General features: G+C 31.8%; 1 protein-coding gene across 1 annotated transcript in view; it reads right to left on the bottom strand.

The window, feature by feature from the left end:
* LOC122628573 (mannosyl-oligosaccharide 1,2-alpha-mannosidase IA) overlaps nt 1–15666 on the bottom strand; it is a 301060-nt gene that overhangs the window by 80889 nt on the left and 204505 nt on the right. The gene's annotated exons all lie outside the window — the stretch shown is intronic.

Here is a 15666-nt window from a genome sequence, read left to right as displayed (position 1 = left end):
ATTAATAACGAATAAAATTCGACGATGTCGTACATTTAATGAATATTTTCGTGAATATTACGAGACGTTCTTTGTTGAAATGATATATTCATGCGTAAGCGTTTGTAACTAAAGAGATAGTAAAAGCGATAGATATCTTCGAAATGAGAGAATGTCCTACGAAGGTCACCGAACGTGTTTGAACGCGGAGAGTAATACAGTAGTTTTTTTAATAATCGGATATCAACGTTACGTATATCCGATCAACAAACCTATAACATAACTTATATATATAAATGCGCAAAACACTCACGGATCGTTTCTGTTTTGTTTATCTTTTTTTTTTTTTCTACTTGTTTAATACCATAAACAGATAAAAATGCGTAGGATCGTTAAAGATAATTATTTACGTAGGATAGTTATTATACAACGACCAATGAAATTTTATCGAGAAATAATTTTCTTTGTCGACGTTCTTCTTTCTGTCCGGTCGATTTATTGTCGTTTACTTTTCGTTTCTTTTTTTTTTTCTTTCCTTCTCTCTCTCTCTCTTTTTTCCTTCTCACTATCGTTCACTCGTTAGTATGTACGTTATCTGTATTCTAGCTCGTTATCGCGGCTACACGAGTACTTTCACTAAAACGTACAACGACGTCGTAGAATAATTCCAGGAATGTGATAATTTTTGTTTATCTCCTTCTTCTTCTTCTTCTTCTTCTTCTTCTTCTTCTTCTTCTTCCTTTCTTTTTTTCTATCGCTAGATACGAGAAATACACATTATAACGAAAATATATCGACGCACATTTACACTAGTAAACTAAGTTAATGAACAATGAATAAATGTCTATTGTTGTTAAAAACGTTCGAAAATGCGTTTTATCAATTCTCAAGGGAGAACGAGAACGATGACGACGACGACGAGGACGACGACGACGAAGAGGAGAGAAAGAGAGAGACAACGAATTATACACATCCACTCTCGTCCGCGTCCGAAACAGCACTGAGAGCACGGGAGACCACGAGTGGATGAGGCCTCCCGCGACTACCGAGTGTTGCCGAACTTACCCGAGGATGTTCGAACATCGCCGACTTACTAAACGCGTTGTTACTCCAGCGTCACTTTGCTCTTAGCACTCTCCTGAGGAGGTTATCGCGTTCGAAGAATTCTTACGATTTTTGGTGGTCGATTTTGTGTACATAGATATATATATATATATATATTTATATATATATATACATACGCACGTACGTATGTACGTACGTATTCGTGTTTACGATTCATTTAAAACGATGTATATTTTTTTTTTTTTTTAGAAAAATAATTATTATTATCATTGTCGTATGATTAATAAATTTTTATTCCCCCTTACTTATTCATTCGATCCAAAAAAAATTATAAAATATAATAAGATAATCAAAATCGTACAAATTCAGGAGAATCGCCGGCTTATTTCTGAACTGTTTTCAAAGCTCGACGTGTGATTTATGGTTGTTATCGCAAACTACCGTATACAAGCTCGTAGGTCTTTCGTTTGAAATTTGCAGCAAGTGCGTGATGGGAATCGTTTTAGCCCCTAAGGCAAGACTTTTCGTGCGTCATTTTCAACGTTTCAGTTCGTGTTGGTGTACGCGAAACAATGGACGGAAACTCGAATGCGAGATGTGCATGTTCCAATACGATATACTAAAAACTGGAAAGGAAAGAGAGTAAAAGATAATATATAATATAGTTTTCAACTTCGATTGTATTTTTCCTAAGGGATAATAAGAGAGGAAATTGTATCATTTTGTTGAATTTCTTTGTGTCGAAACGACGAATCAATTAAACGTATTTATATATTTGATATTTAATAATTGAATAATTTAACGTTTTCACAATGAAAGTTTAACCGATAAAACATTTCATGATTTTCTATCTCAAGTTCTCCATATTAATGTGCAATATTAAGTAAGCTATGTAATCTATTTCGAAAATATATTTAGTCAAGAATTAACATTTCGAATTTGTTTCGTTGATAATCGAATACGAGTGTTAAACACTCGATTAGATCGTAGAAAAAATATTTTGAAAAGCATTGAAAGATTAATAAACAACGAAGGGAATGATATCGAATCTACTCGTATTTAACCTTAGAATATAGTAGAGAGAACTTGGAGAGTAACTCCTAGGAGTATGGTTTGCTAGCATATCCTATCCTCTTACATTCTAGAAACCTAACAACATCGAGACCCTACCTCATGTAAGCTGAAAATGTTTAATGCAAACTTACTTGTTTCGCGAGTACGGTACACCTTTGCTATCGCTTCGAGGGAAAGCGTTCGTATATATGTATATGCTTGTATATAGAAACTAAATTCTACGATATATATATATATATTTTCTCCTTATATATAAAAATATTATCGATTAGAAACGTCTGAATGTTAAAAAATAACCGAGTAATTATCACACAATTTTTGTTCGACTTTCTTGCATATCTAAAAATTATATATATAGGTGTATAAATATTTGAGTTAAAAGTCGGAGAAAAAATGAGGAAAGAGAAAAAGAGAAAGGAAGAGACAGAGAGAAAGTGAAAAAAATAAAGAGAGAAGATTGAAATCTTTAGTCGTCGTGACGAGTCATCCAGATCTTACAATTAGTGAGGTACCACGATATTTTAATTCGCAGTCCTGTAGTAGCAGCCGTGAATCCGTAAGATTCGAAGCATTAAGAGGTTTTTCTCTCTCCGTTTCTTCCATTTTCATGACAGGAGGAATATATCCTTTCTCTTTCCTTCTTTTTCTCCTAACGGTACACCGTCGTCGCCAAGAATTACGTACTTCGTTGAAAATTTATTCACGATGAGAAGCTTTTCACCAGTCGATCCGATTTCCTTTAAAAGTAATGAGAAAAGATTTTTCAACCGTAAGATAAATAAAAAGATAAAGAAAAAAAAGTAACTTATAAAAAAAAATGTGTGTGTGTGTGCGTGAAAACAATTTATATATTCGATTACTTTTAATTTTATTTTTTATTAGAGAAAGATAAACTTCGAACAATGTCATTTTTGAGAAAGAGCAACTATCGTTATTTCAAGTCCAACCACGACATAATCAAATTTGATAAAACATCGAGAAAAGTCTCGGAGTGAGTAGTGGACACGTTCGTTGAACCCTGATCTAAACATTCGCACGTTTTATTCCTACATTCCAATCACGTTTACACTTTACTTGAAACTTTTTCTAAGTTACAAACTCGTAGGAGAAATGTTTTATTGTCATTCTATTTTAGTTTTGTTTTACGGTAACATTTGAAATAATAATATCAACGTATTTGCTTTCATTTGTTCGTTAATTCACATTGTTTCAATTTTTTTAGTTAACGATATAATTTTTTTATTATTATTATAATTACAGGTAAAAAAGAAAGAGAAAAAGTAAAAGAAAAAGAAAAAGGAACTTACATAAATTTATTCTTTCATTCGATGATTGAGCAACTCTCAATGATTCATATAAATTCATTCGCATGGTTATTAATTTGATTGTTTAATTATTATTATAATTATTATAATTATAAGATAAAATAAGAAAGAGAAAAAGAACAAAAAAATTAAATAAATTTATTCATTCATTCGGTAACTGAGCAACTATTACTGATTCATAAATTCATTCAGTCACTCACTTACTCAATTCTTACTTAATAACTATTCCTTAGTTAATAACTTAATTGTTTAATTATTATTATAATTATAGATAAAAGAAAAATGAGAAAAAAGAAAGAAAAAGAAACAGAGAATTATATAAATTTATTCATTCATTCGGTAACTGAGCAACTATCACTGATTCACAAACTCATTCAATCACTCACTCACTGACTGACTCATTCACTCACTCACTCACTCGTTCGTTCTTTCTCTGACTTTGTCCTTTGTAGAAGCAAAGGATCTGTAAGTTTAATTCGATACGGAAGTCCACTACTCGAGAGTGTTGCGACCGCTCGAAGCAACTTGATTGCTTTGTCCTCGGAGAGTCTAATATGAATTACAAACCTGCTCCTTTTCTCTTTTCCTACCACTTTCAGTGACTTCACTGGTACCATCTATATACAATCCTTTTTTCAGTTTCTCTACCAAGAAATAGTGTGTTACACGGTGAAACACGAAGTACTAAGGATCGCGACAATTTCGCAGAAACTTTATCGACCTTACTTTTCAACCATGGAATTCAAACAGTGTGCACTGTAGATAAACACAGAATTTTTTACTTTTACTCCTACAAATTTTTTATTCTTACTTCGTGTCTTACCTTTGCGAAAGAAGAAAAGTTTATTCTTCGATGAAAAATTTCAACGTTTCGTTCTAAAATAGATTAATACTTTCTTGATAAAATATTTAATAAATGAGAAATTTATTTTGTTTATTATAATTATCTTAAATATTTACAAAATTAATGAGAATCATCGTAGAATTTATTTGAAATATTCTTATTGGGATGACACGACTAATTATGAAATAAAGAAGAAAAGTAATTTTATATATATACATATATATATATATATATATATATATATATTTACCAACGTAATACGATAGTAATTTAAGTATATTTATTGGAATGATATCAAATTTAGAATGTAATATCGATATATTATATTTTTGTTAATGGAATATGGTAATAATTTAAATGTATTTATTGGAATGATATTAAATTTATAATGAAGTAATTAAACATTTTTTTGGTGTTCTTTTTTTTTTTTTGAATTACGTACGACGTACTACGAGTAACACCTTTCGTATTTGACAATAATTTTTTAGTATGAAATTTTTTTTTCATTAAAATGTCGTCAAGAAAAGAATTAAGAATAAAATAATGAAGAGATATTTCTTTTATTATGTCGTAATAAAACTCTAAATATATTAAATTAGCAATATTACCAAATATTGAAAATGAAGTAACAAAGATATTTTCTTTTCTTTTCCTTTTTCTTATCTTTTATTATGTCATAGTAACACGTTCGATAGTTGCCAATTTCAAGCAATATTTCGTACAGCATCCGATAAGTACCGTAAAGTAGAATCGAGATTAATTCCAACCTCTTTCTCCGCGAAATCCACTGCTGTTGAATTCATCCACCGAACGAAATGTTAAGAGCAAATGTTCTCTGGAAACTGGAAGGATAGAAGAAGAAACGAGAAAGAAAGATAGATAGATAGATAGATAGATAGATAGATAGAAAGAGAGAGAGAGAGAGAGAGAGAGAGAGAGAGAGAAAGAGAGAGAGATTCGAGGCGACGACGGCCGGCTTGCAGATTACGAGGGAGATGAAAATTCGGCTTCGCTTCGTTCGAGAGCACGTCGTTGTGTTCTTATACGAGCGTAATCATCGAGCGTGTCCTATTCTAGACCTTTTCCTCGAAGTTTCACAAATTTTCCCATGAGAAAACTTTTCAAATGTCTTCGAACATAATAATCATAGGAATTTCTCTTAGTTTATTTCAGAGATATCATAAGAGAATAATTAAAAATGATTTATTATCACGTTTCTTTGAATTATATGAGAGTATCTAGAAATATAATTAATAATAAGAAGATAATATATAATATATATATATATATATATATATATATATATATATATATATAAAAGATATATGTACAATATATATATATATATATCTTTTTATATATCTATGTTGTAAAATACAATGTTAAACGAGAGACGAATCTGTCGTATAATAATATTTTCTTTCTCTCTCTCTTTTTGTTCTATTCGTACAAAAGTGTATTCTAAATTTTCTCACGATAGATACTCACATTATTATAGAAATATTCCTTCACTAACCCAACTTAGGTTCTTCGTTGATGTTGCCAAGCATTAAACTTTCATTTTCCGCACGGATCGAGCAACAATGGGTTACGAGAAAAAGAGAGAAAGAGAGAGAACGATATATACAATATATATATATATACACACGCATACACACACACACACATACACATAAAAAGAGAGAGAGAGAAAGAGAGAAGGTTCTTTGTACGAACGGTCGTTCACAAAAGCAGGAAAGAATACAATGGACTCCTGGATCCTAGCAAGATACATTCGAATGGTGGCGCCAAGCATCACAAGGGTGGGATAGAGAATAGCGAAGGTTCAAGAGAAAAAGAGAAAAAGGGATGTGTTCTATCCTCCCTTCTCGAAGAGAGTTCGCCATTCCACAACGAACGCCGTAAAGGTCGATAAGGTTTACTACGAAGAAAGCCATAAGACGGATCCTTCTGGAAGAATAACTTTTGACCAGGACCTTAGATTATTCTTTCTCTCTCTTTCTCTCTTTCTATTTCTCTTTTTATTTCTCTCTCTCTCTCTCTCTCTCTCTCTTTCTTTCTTTCTTTCTGTCTCTATCTCTTTTTCCGCTGAATATTTCTGATCGAAGAAAATTTGCTGAGATCAAGCGTGCCACCATTCCTTCTTATCGTTTTACCATCGATATCTCGAATTTTACGAGCACGAAACCGTTTGTCTGTGCGTTAGAACACTGAGCTGGACTTCCCCTATTCTGTCTGCTTGATTTAACTATGCGGTTTAGGACGATTGATATTTTGCGATACGTTCTCCATCGATTTTCTCATGAAATGCGAAAATAAAAAATCGTTTGCAGGAATGTTCTTCGATCGTTTCGAAATCCCTTATTCTTCTTCTTCTTCTTCTTCTTCTTCTTCTTATGCTTCTTCTTTCCTTTATTTTTTCTTATATCCTCTTTTTCCTTTTACTTTTACCACTCTATCGATTTTTTGATGCATCTTCATAGAATTATTCGAGTATCTATTTCTCTGTTCTTATCTATATAAACCGTCCATATCTTCAAATATACGTATCTTATATAGTACATTATATTACATACGTCTAATTTGCATTATTAATATTTGATACATAATTAATACTTGAGAAAGCAAAAGGAATGAAATATCATTGAAAAATTGGAGGTATGAAGTTAATTGATTATGCGGCGATATAAAATAAAATATATATATATATATATACACTAATGTCAATATGTCTGGAAAGTTATATTTAATCCTTACATTAAGAAGATTTCAATGAAATGTCATAATTAAAATGGAATGAAAAATAAACGTATAATCGTTTGATTTTGATCTAATTAAAGTACTTCCTTTCGAAAAGGTTATAATCCATCTTAGGAGTAAAGCAATCCAAGTCATTTCCAACAAGTTTTTACAAAGTGAAGAAAAGTTAAGATCCCAATGGTAAAAGAAGAACAGAAGAAATAGAAGAAGATATAGAAGAAAAAGAAGAACAAACAGAAGAAGAAGAAGAAGAAGAAGAAGAAGAAGAAGAAGATGAAGAAGAAGCTTTTGGTTTGCTGAGTTGGTCTAAAGGTAGAAGAGGTTGCATTCGGTAGCTCTTTCTCTCTTTCCTTGTCCAGTGTTCGTTGGTTGGTCATGACTCAGCAGACGCTACCTACCCTTCGGCTGTCGTATTTCTGTCTGGAGTTTACACACTCGGCGATCGGACACTGCGGTTGGTCGATCGATCGGTTGGTCGCTCGGTTAGCCAGATATCAGAAGTTGCCTTCAAGCGAACACCAACGAGTATTTCTCTGGCTTCACGGCTGCCTCTGCCAAGTTCCATCCTTCTTCTCTTCGAAAGTCTTCTCGAGTTTCATCCCTCTCTTTCTTTCTCTCTCTTTTTCTCTATCTGTCTCTTTCTCTCTTTATCGTCTTCATTGTTGACATCTTTCTCTATCCCTCCTCCCATTGCTGAATAAACTTCTATCTTTTCCTAACTTTTTCTGTTCATTTTGTTTTTGTTCTTCTTTTCTTTCTTTTTTTTTTTTTTTTTTTTTTAATGCTCTTTTTTACTCCTCCTTTTTCTTTACCTTTTCAGTTTCTTTTTTTTTTTTTTTTTTTTTTGATTCTATAGACACTTGTCTCTTTTTAAGTAGCTTTTTGCGATAATTAAGAGCAAAGATTTTTCGATCGTGAATATTGATAAACGTTCGAGAAAGTTTATGATCGTCAAAAATTCTTACGCACATCTGCGAACTCGGAGATATTAATAATCGAGAGATTTCATTGTTTAAATCGTTCGTATACAAGTATTATATAAATACGATGACTAGTAGAGGATTGACAGATAGTGAAGATTTGATTGGAAAAATTGTTCATGTTTGATTATAAACTTGATACAACATTGATTTGAAATCCAATGAATTTCTCAATCTAGGGATCGGTCTCTCTAACAATTGTTAACGAACTAGCGAATGTAATGGTAAGCTTGATAGGAACCGAAACATCGTGGGAAATAATAGGAAGCTGGATAGGAGCCTAAAGTCGTGGCTAACGACACATAGCGATATATGTATATTGTATATACATACACACATATATAAATATATATGTACATACATATATATGTATACATGTATGTATACGTATATGTATATATATATGTACGTATCGTAACATTGTTGCAACATTCATCGAAACTTTGATATAGTTTCCACGTTCTAGTTAACGAACTTGTAATATCGAAAGAGGGAGGAGAGAGGATTGGCATCATCGTGTTAAGATCGATTCGACCATGAACTCTATACGCTGTGTGGCCAAGTTATCAACGTTCTTGATAATTCTATGTACAGTAGAAAATTGCTGATCTCGTTTGAACGTGTATAGTATTTTTTTTTTCTTCTTTTCTTTGTAATTCTTTATTTTATTTTTCGTCTTTTTTCGACAAATAATTTATTTTCTATAAAATAAATTAAGATTTATTTTATACGATTTAATTAGATCTAATAATTAACGTGTTATTCCTCTTTCGTACGATTTGTGTTAAAGATGGTCGAGTATTGTTTTTAACTTCTTTATTTTTTTTATGAATGTTATTCGAAGGATTATTCGCGAAACATCATCCCTCAAAAATAAATCATTTTTTTCCTACGATATACATTGATAAAAAATGTATGAAGTAATGCTAATACATAGCTATTTTTGCATTTTGTTTCATTTAAATATTTTAAGTAATAATTGAGATAAAAAAATGATACAGTTCACATTGTCCTCCAATATTATCTTTTAAAGAGGATAGAGATTTGAAATTTCACAGAATGGTGCTTCAAATAAAGGACATTGTTTAACAATTGATAACAATAAAAACTAGCAATGGGGCCACTTGCTCAAGTTTATCTTGCTAGACTCTTCATAAATATTTTATATACGATCGTAAATATTTGATACGAAACTGCATACAGGTATTTTTTTCAAGTGAACCTTTTTAATCCATTTTATTATTTCGCGGACGGAAAATATTCTAAATTTTTCTTTTTAATTTACGAATATTTCGTACTTTTCATTAAAACTTTAAACGAGATAACAATAAGGGTAATTTTTTTTTACGATAAAGCTGTTAACAGATTAAAGGAAACGAAATAGGCTTACGAAGAGTTAATGTTAATTAAAGTAGGGTATAAGAAAAGGGTGTCGTATGTTGTTAGTTACTTTTGATTGTCTACGATCCAAAAGAGATTTTGGTTGGTAACGATGTTACATTTATCATTCTGCCACGTGACATTCCAGGTTCCGTTTCCGTATTATTCTACTCGCACACGGACCATCCGAAAACAGACAAGTACGCTCGCGAAACAGATTATCTGTGGATAAGGTAAATGAATGGCACGGTAGAGCTCTTTCGTTCGTGCCGAAAATCGATTCTAACGTAACCCATAAGAGAAAGAGAGAGAGAGAGAGAGAGAGAGAAAGGGAGAGAGAGAGAGAAAGAGGGATCATTAATCATTCATTATGAGAATTCCAGTATTTTAATTATCGACGAGTCGAAACATACGTACTAGCGAATATCGAGCAAGGGAAAAATATATATAGGAATTAAATATTAAATTAAATATTGAAAGTGATTAGATCTTGTTTTTTCTTCTTTTTCTTCGTTCCTTCATTTTTCTTGTTGTTTTTTTTTTGTTCTGTTTCTTTTTTGATCGAATTAAAAATATGGTCGTGAATAAGTAAAATTAATTTTTATAATTAATAGCTACGCGAGCAATTATTTCGAAACATCTATTTTCTTTTTATTTTTCTTTCTTTTTTTTTTTTTCTTTTCTTCTTTACTCTTCGTCCTCCCCACTGTTAAATCCATTAAATTTCTCACTTGATTTACGCATGATTACACGATGTAATAGAATGTTCAACGAGCATTTTCATTCTCGTTCGATCTTCTAACTCAGTCAGATGTTTTTCTTCTTTCTTTTTCTACGGTTATAATTTATAATTATTTTTGATATCTTGAAAGGTGAGAATTTTTTTCAAGGAAATTTGCGTTTTGAAGGTGCCAAAGAAAGAGAGAAAAAATAAAAGAGAGAGAGAGAGAGAGAGAGAGAGAGAGAGAGAGGGAGAGAAAAAGGTAAAGTGGGAGAGTGGGAGAGGAGAGTAGGCAAAGTAAAAAATAAAAAAAAAATAAAAATAAAAGAGAAGCAAATCGACATACACATAGAAAGAAAGAGAGAGAGAGAGAGAGAGAGAGAGAGAGAGAGAGAGAGAGAGAGAGAGAGAGAAAAGGCTCGAATAAACCGACAAAGTTCGAAAACAACACGCAACAGGCTGCTCGCGGAATTATTTTTCAACGTAGGCAAGCAAGCAAGCAAGCAAGCATTCGCACCCTGACCACAAATGTGAAAATACTCTCTCTGATCGTTTCCGTTATTCACCAATTTTTTTTTTGTCTTTTTTCCTTCGTTTTACCGATTAACGCGTTCCGATTAAATACTTTATTCGCAGCCTACTCCTGTGATCTCTCTCTTTCTCTTTTTTTCCCTCGTTTTCATCGGTGAACCAACGAAACGTGACCTCGATTTAAAATACGAAACTTTCAATTCGATCTTATTCATTAACATGGTCATCAAATGAAACACTTTACGAGAATGAAAAAATTACAAAAAAAAAAGAAAAGAAAAGGAAAGAAATAGAATAGAAAAAAAAATTGTTCACTGTTTGTTATATTTAAAATTCATCATTAAATCAGACAGATAAATAATGTATTTTATATGTGTATATAAGAATATAAATATTTGATATATTTTATTAAATGATCCACAACGTTAAATATATCTATATTAACAAATTTCAATAAATATTTCTCTCCTTTTATATTTGCAATAATTAATTTATTATTATTTTTACGTTTAATATATTTCTCTTTCTCTCTCAATTCGACATATTGTACATCTCACGAACAAACAAATAAATAAATGATTTTCACTGAATTTTGGTTTCAGTGAACCGAGTGTTTAGTTGAGTAAAATTTCTAAATCGGTAGTAGGTCGGAGAAGGTGAAAATTAGATCGTAAGTAGACATAGAAGGAACGAGCGAAGTTGTTTTAATTGACAGGAACAATTTGTGGACTCGTTGTGGAAGGACCACCCTGAAAAGAGAAAGAGAGAGAGAGAGAGAGAGAAGGACGATCGAAATAAACGTTTCGTTCGGCTACCGTTCCAAGAACGGAAGAGAGTGTCGGGAGTGTTGCGAATTGTTTGGCCCAAAAGTTAATTTCGTAAGATTCTCTTGTGCGGTCCGTGAACCATGGAAAGGGGTGAAGGGAGAGCAAGGGAAGGTGCTGCAATTTAGGGACGGAAATCATCGATTACAGTGTAAGGAAGGATTAGTGGTTTTGACCTTGGACCATCTCCATAGTTTCATCTTCATCTTTTCCTTTCTTTTTTGTTCAATTATATTTCTCTTTCTTTTTCTCTTTCTCTTTCTCTCTCTTTCTCATTATAATTCTGAAATTTAATTGTCAGACAAGTGATTTTTCTCTCGAATTAGCGAACGTCCAAATTGCTTGATAATTACTTTTCGATAATCTTGTTTAATCTCAACAGAAATTTTGTTAGAGATTATAAAATATGGTTTTTTCTTTTTATAGTAGATGATATTTTTATGTCAGAAAATTGAACGTCAAACAATTGTCGATCCCATTCCTTCGATAAATAGACAATGAAATTATTTTCTAGAGAAAGTTTACTCTCCTTTTTCTTCTTTTTTTTTTTTTTTTTTCTTAAATTCACGAAAGAAATAGAAAATAAGATCAATGAAAGAAATAAAAATTTTTGTTTGGAACGAGAAAAGAAAAAGAAAGTAAAAGAAGAAGAAGAAGAAGAAGAGAAAATAAAAGATTAAATATTTTCGATAGACAATTTCATGAGGAGCGTTCGGTTTCGTTGAAAAATTTTCTTCGTTGCAATAGCAATAGAACCGACCTTCGACCTCTCTTCTTCGTCGTCGTGCTCGTTGCATTCGCGACAATCCTATCGCATCGTCGAAAATTCAGACGTCCGTAAAATTCTTTTTCGACCCTTTGTCGTCTCCTTCTCCTTTCACCTTTTTTCTTTTTTTACTTTATTCCTTTCTTTTTCTCTTTTTTTTTTTTTTGTTACTGACCGATGCGGCGTCTTCTTGTTATTTCGATTTCTCATGCGTGACAAAAGAAGGAAATTCCACGAAAAGGAAAAAAGAGGGTGGTGGGTGGGGAAGAGGGACAAAAGAGGAAGGAAAGAAAGAGAAAAGAAATAATATCGAATTCGTCGTGACAACGTTAAGGAACAAATGTCAAAATAATTTCATACGATTTTCGGAACAATAACGTTGAAATCAGCCATTAAAAAAAAAAAAAATAAAGAAAAAGAAAACAGAATTAAAGAAAATAAATAAGAAAACAATTAAAAAAGAGAAGGAAACAAGAAAAAAAAATAACAAATGGAATAAAGAAAAAAGGTGCGATTAAAGATAACTAGAAGATAACGACAGATAACAACCGCTACTTTGTAAATCGAAAATGGTTTACCACAGTGTGCATGATCCATTGATGGTCAATAGTATGAAAATTGCATTATATATGATAATTATGCATCAGATGATGACATTATCAAGCATTTCATGACATTATGAAGCATTGCATGATCATGTTACATTTTACATTAAATAACCGCAACGACCTGAATGGAAAATCCGACATGGGCCAATGATAGACCACGTGACATATAAAGTTTAGAAAGACAATGTTTTATATTATGTATATGTGTGTATATGTGTAAACAAACTTAGAAAATATTTTACGATCATTTCGTTCTGAATCGTTCAATCTCGATTAAAAACATGTCGATTAAATTTACGATTAATGAACCAAACATTATTATTATCCCATTACTATTACAATTATTATTAATTATAATTAATTATTAATAGTTTATATATTATTATTATTATTATTATTATTTATATTATTATGAGTCAAGTGAGGATATAGAGATCCATATGTTTAATTCATTTACTAACAAGCACCTACACATACGTACATATATATATACATATGCACATATATACACATGTGCATGAACATATGGAAGCGAAGAGAAGATTAGTTTGGCAGAAATTTAAGGTGGCAACTCGAATCGCATAATGCTCGGCTTACATTTACGGAGATTAATGCGGTAAACGCTTCCTACTAGTACTCGCGAAATTCAAGCGAGCCACAATTATATACAATACGAGGAGTTACAGCTTGCACCGATTTGCGACCAGCATTCTCGATAGTTACGTTTTGTTGTTCCTAGAATTACCAAATTTGCTATGATTCTAATCCGTTATTAACCTTCTTTCATTCGTATATACACACATACATACATATATTTCTAGATGTATGTGTATACGTATATAAATTTATAATTTGCTATGGAAAGAGGCCAGAATTGATTATTTTTAAGATGAGAGATATACGTTCTTCTTTTATTCTTATATTTTTAGCTATTATGTATATCTGTCGGCTTAACTTAATTAAAAATCGATAGATGTTTAAGAAGATAAAAATAAATGCAAAAGATCGCTGTTATTAATAAAATTGAAAACGAATACGACTTGAAACGTGTCCTTTTAAGCACTCTTTCTTTCCTTTTCTCATCGTTACAAATAAGATTAATTTTAAATTGGTACGATCTCGAAGAAATTTATAATTTTTACTGGAAAAGAAAAGAAAAAAAAAAAAAAAGAAAGAAAGAAAGAAAGAAAGAAACGTGTCCCGTATTTAAAAATTGATAATCGATTAGCAAGGCACAAAAATATGTGTATAAAATCGATTAAAATATTACAGGATCAACTTGAAAACAAATAGAATTTTAATTTAAACAACGTTAGAATAATCTCAAAGAAACATGTATGTAGTTTTATTAATAAAGTAAGGGTCTAACTTTACAAGAAGATAAAGAAAGAGATAGAGAGAGAGAGAGAGAGAGAGAGAGAGTGAAAGAGAGAAAGAGAAAACAGAAGTGTTATCGATCCAACGTATACCCAATTCCATTGGAGGTAAGTGCATACGTTCGATATAAAGGAGTCATTAAGACCTTTATCCGGGAGAAAACACGAATAGCAATTTGAAGCGTTCCACTTATCCTACCCGAAGATTGCACGAAGATCGTACGAGTAGCTAAATCCGTGCGGACGATAAACTACCCGAAGGGTGAAGAAATTTATCGAGCGAAAGAATGTTAATTCCGAGAGTCTGCCTGTTCCTTCGACTTATCGGTGAGTTCACCATGCTCGCAACAGTTTTTTTGCTTTTTTCTTTTTTTTTTTTTCTTTTATTTCTTTCTTTTTCTTTCTTTAATTCTGTTTCTATTTTATTTTTATTTTTATTTTTATTTTTATTTTTATTTTTATTTTTTCCCTTTAATTAAATTTCATCTTTCGGTACCCTCGTGAGGAATATAGGATCATTGAAGTCTTGGAAGTATTCGTCGAATATCACTTTTTGCTTTTGATCGATCGATAAAGATCGAATTTTCATTTACGTACGTCGAACTTTTTCCGAACAAATGAATTTATCGAAAAGACACGCGAAGATTGTAAATCAATTCTTTCTCTCTCTCCATCTCTCTTTAATTCAAGATGTCAATTAATTTCGAGAGGCTGCCTGATTCTTTATCGACGAGTTCAGCGTGCTTGCCCCTTTTTCTTTCTTTCTATTTTTATTTTCATTTGTTCTCTTTTATTCTATTTCTTGTTTTTTTTTTTTCCTTTTTTACTTTACGTGCTCGTCCAGATCTCCAAAGTGTTTGTCGAACATCATTTCTTGCGATTGATCGAAAGAAATCGAATTTTTATTTACATATGTCGAATCTTTGTCAACAAATCAGTTTATTGAAAAGACATATGGCGATTGCAGAACTCACCCTCTCTCTCTCTCTCTCTCTCTCTCTTTTTCTTTCTCCCTCTCTTCAACTAAGGACATCAGCTGTGCAAACGGAAGTAGTTTATTCGTGGCTTCGTCAACTTCAAGAAACGAAGAAAGAGAGAAAGAGAGAAAGAGAGTCTCCTCGATGAGTTTTTCAAGGTTTTCATACGTGCCATTCTATTTGTCGAGATAACAAGGAGAGACATCGAAAGATATAGATAGGACTGACTGTGAGTTAAGAGGTCAAACATACTTCTGTTTTCTTTTTTTAATAACGCACATTTTTTTCGAGAGCAAATTTTCTCGTTCTACCCTTTCACTCTTTCACGTTTATTTTATTATAGTATTTCTTTTTCTCCTCTTATCCTTTTCCTTTTTGCTTTTGCTTTCTCTCTACCCTTCTTTTTTAAAGAGTACTTCGGTCCTCTATTGGCACAGCTTGTATTCAAACATTTTC

Source organism: Vespula pensylvanica, chromosome 4 (assembly GCF_014466175.1).
Source record: "Vespula pensylvanica isolate Volc-1 chromosome 4, ASM1446617v1, whole genome shotgun sequence".
NCBI classification, from domain to species: Eukaryota; Metazoa; Arthropoda; class Insecta; order Hymenoptera; family Vespidae; genus Vespula; species Vespula pensylvanica.
This window is presented reverse-complemented; position numbering and strand designations above follow the sequence as displayed.